Source organism: Chionomys nivalis, chromosome 10, assembly GCF_950005125.1.
Source record: "Chionomys nivalis chromosome 10, mChiNiv1.1, whole genome shotgun sequence".
NCBI classification, from domain to species: Eukaryota; Metazoa; Chordata; class Mammalia; order Rodentia; family Cricetidae; genus Chionomys; species Chionomys nivalis.
Window position 1 is genome coordinate 52,194,519 of NC_080095.1, and position 3,567 is coordinate 52,198,085.

Genomic DNA, 3,567 nt, shown 5'->3' on the forward strand with positions numbered 1-3,567 from the left:
GCTGACTGCCTGGTTTGAGGGTGTCCCTCAGCAGTCTTTACTACTTACATAAGCTTGGGAGGGAAGAGATAATCAGTTTCAGGGACTTCCTGCAGCTACTGAGTTGTGTCCTGCCTGAGTTTTAAGGAGCTTCCTTGCAGAATACAATGTGTGTCTCTCCCACCCCTGCCCCCCAGTTTGGAATATCCTAAGTCTTAACCAGCTTCCCTCCAAGATGGGAACTTTTATCTCAGAGGAAACACTACACAACACATACATCAGTGTTTATCACCAGGGCAGTAACTCAGGTCTTGCGTTGTGCAAAAGAAATAGGTGGTAATGTTGGCTTTTTTTAAATCTGAGTCCATGGAGGAACAATAAGCAATCATTTATGGAATCTGGGGCCACCATTATCTAATGTTAAACATCCAGTCAAATGGCATGACCAAGAAGTTCTTCCCCATGTGAAACCCAAGAAAACACACAGAGAAAAGCTTACCCAGCATTAAACATAAAGTTGAGAATGTGGAAATAGCCCAAAGGTCCACTAACTAAGAATGGATTAACAGAAGTGATATAACCGTAGGATGGAGTACTATTCAGTAATAAAAAGAACTGACATACTGCTATGCACTGCAACGTGGATCAGCTGTGAAAACACTCTGTAGAGTGAAAGAAGTCAGTCAAATGCCCACAGCTACTTACATGACACAGCCAGAAGAGGTGAAAGTATGGTCACAGAAGGCCTGGGGCTTGAGAGGAGGGCTATCGGTGCGAATAGAGAGTGGCGGCTCAAGTTTCGGGGTTTTCGTTTGGGATCCTGAATATTCTAATACAGACTGTAGTGATAGATGCTCCGTCTAGTAAATGAACTTCCCAAGAACCAAGCGCTGGGTGACTGTGCCACTGGAGAGCCATGGTCAGCAAGCGTGCTCAAAGCCACTGAACTGCAGGCTGTGAAAGGAATGAGTTCTACGGGAGTGAATTAGAGCCCCAGGAAGCTGTTATTTGTTAAGGCTGTCAAAGGGGCAGAGCAGATTATTACGGAACAGGGAGATCCCCTAGCCAGTGGTTACAGAGGATGCTAAAAATTCTCTCTGGAAGCAGAAGTTCAGTATTTGGATAACAGTCTTTGGTCATCTTAAAATGGGCTATAAGAAAGCAATGGGGGGGGGGCTCCACTCTTCCCTCTGTCCCCACAAGTTTGCTTTTATGAAAGAGTAAACATTGGCATGGTTTAGATCAATCAGGAAATGCTTTCTTCCGAATAGTTCTTCACTCTTCTGTATCTTGAAAAGGCAAAATGAGTATTTTATCATTTGGCTAATAGGGGACTTTTATTTCTTTGTATTAATTTTGAAAGATTTTTGACACAAGCAAGCATTCCCACCTCCCCTCTCCCAGATATATGTGTCTGAAGCTAACAGTTTTAAACTCACCAAAGAGCGCTGAGCTAGGCTGTAGGATGAAGACCGTAAAAAGCATCTGTGGTGTTAATGGCTGCTACATGCTACAGACCAGCTGGGACCTGACAGAACGCTGGGCCACAGAAACGCTGTAAGTGAATAACACAAGGAACAGTCTATAAATAGGAAGGCCAGCAATTATCAGCCAAAACACACAGATACTAGAGAGGCCACACAGAAAGGTGTAAGGGCACCATCAGGGTACGGCTTGGGCAGAATGACCTCTGTGTGTAAAGATGACAATAAACCTTCTCCAAGCTGGTGTGAGGAATTAGCTTAAACTCCCTTTTCCCTCTCCGGTTTCCACTTAGCTCTCCAGAGAGGAAAGTTGGGCCTGGAAAAAGGAGATGTGGGGGTACTAGCTCTCACCTAGGCTCCCCACTTGTTCTATGAACACACAGGAACGGGCTGGGAGGTTCTGGTTTGTAGGGACCGTCCTCTTGCTTCAGAGATGCTCAGAGAGTCTTAGGAAACTAGAACCCACAACCCCTGGCCTCTGTGTGCCCAGCAGAGAAGTTTGCCCTGCCTTGCTTGTTATCCAAGCACGACACATGAGACCGACTGAGTTTCTCCCCAGCAAAGTCCATGATTCCATGCTTTGGTTGCCGCCCCTGTATTTTGGAGGGTATCATTCCTTTGAGCCAGAATTTCCCTCTTTGTCTAGTAACCTCCCACTCCTTGTCTCAAGCTCACCTTGTCTTCAAGGCTTCCCCAGTTCCCTCAGGCAAAATTACTCATTTCCCCACCTCCGCACTCCTAAAGCTGTCTCCAGCGCAGCCCTTAAAACTGCTTGATTCTCCCTCCGAAGACTGAGGGCTTCAAAAACGAGGATTATAGCAGATACACTTTTAAACTCCCATCACTTAGCATGACTGGTATATCATTAAGTACTTAATGAATGTTTTTCAGATTCCACAAGTTCAAGGTCCTAATATGTGCCCCGAGAATGTGAAGTTGAATCTTGGCCCAGAAGAGATAAGAAAAATACATGATTGGTGTGTGTGTGTGTGTGTGTGTATGTGTGTGTGTACACGTACACATGCTTTATTTAGAAAAGACCATTGAAGTGAATAGCCATGTAACTGAAGAATTTAGATTTCATCGTGGCTATTGTAAAGGAAACCCTAGAAAAATGGTGAAGACATGGGCAGAGAAGAGAATGAGGAATTTATCCAAGCTAACAACAGCAAACATACCGTGTCCAAAACCAATCAAGCTAAGAAGTCATGTTCTTCTCATGGGCTTCATGGGCAAAGATGACACGCCTGTACCACTTTTGAAAAGCGTCCATTTGTCAAAATCAGAGGCACAGGAGCTGTTCCTGCAGGTCATTCAGTACGTGAGGAAAATGTATCAGGACGCTAGACTTATCCATTCGGATCTCAGTGAACTCAACATGCTGTACCGTGGTGGAGATGTGTACATCACTGATGTTCCCTAGTCTGTGGAGCATCATCACCCACATGCATTGGAGAAAAGACTGTGCCAATGTCAATGGTTTCTTTTTCAAATATGCTGTCGCTGTGACACTGTTCCGGAGCTCTTCAAGTTTGTCATGGATCCTTCCATCACCCTCGGGAACATGGATGCTTATCTTGGAAAGGCCGTGGAAACAGCATCCCAAAGGACCAGGAAGAAAAGACTAGCCAAGATCATGTGGATGAAGAGGTGTTCAAGCAAGCATATATTCCCAGAACCTTGAATGAAGTGGAAAAGTATGAAAGAGATGTGGGTATAATGATGAGGATGAAGGAAGAAGACACGGCTTTGAATACTCAACAAGATAATATTCTACACCAGACTGACACGGGATTGAAAAAAGATTTGTCAGGAGTCCAGGAGTCCCTGCTCTCCTAGAAAGTGAAGTTAAGAAAAAGACTGTTTGGATTCAGAAGATGCTGGAAGTTCACAGTGCTCTGACAGACTCCAAAGAGCAGGGAGATAATGTCCAGTAAAAAAAAAAAAAACAACAAAAAAAAAACACTGCTGACCCTGACATTGATGAAAGGGAAAGAAAGAAGATGGTCAAGGAAGCCCAGAGAGAGAAGAGGGAAAGTAAAATCCCTCAACATGTGAAAAAAAAGTAAAGAAAAAAACAGCCAAGGCCAAGAAAGGCAAATAG

General features: G+C 44.3%; 1 pseudogene; it reads left to right on the plus strand.

Annotated features, from left to right (window-relative positions):
* The first annotated feature begins 2,484 nt into the window (after positions 1–2,484).
* LOC130882272 (serine/threonine-protein kinase RIO1-like) lies at positions 2,485–3,567 on the plus strand (annotated as a pseudogene).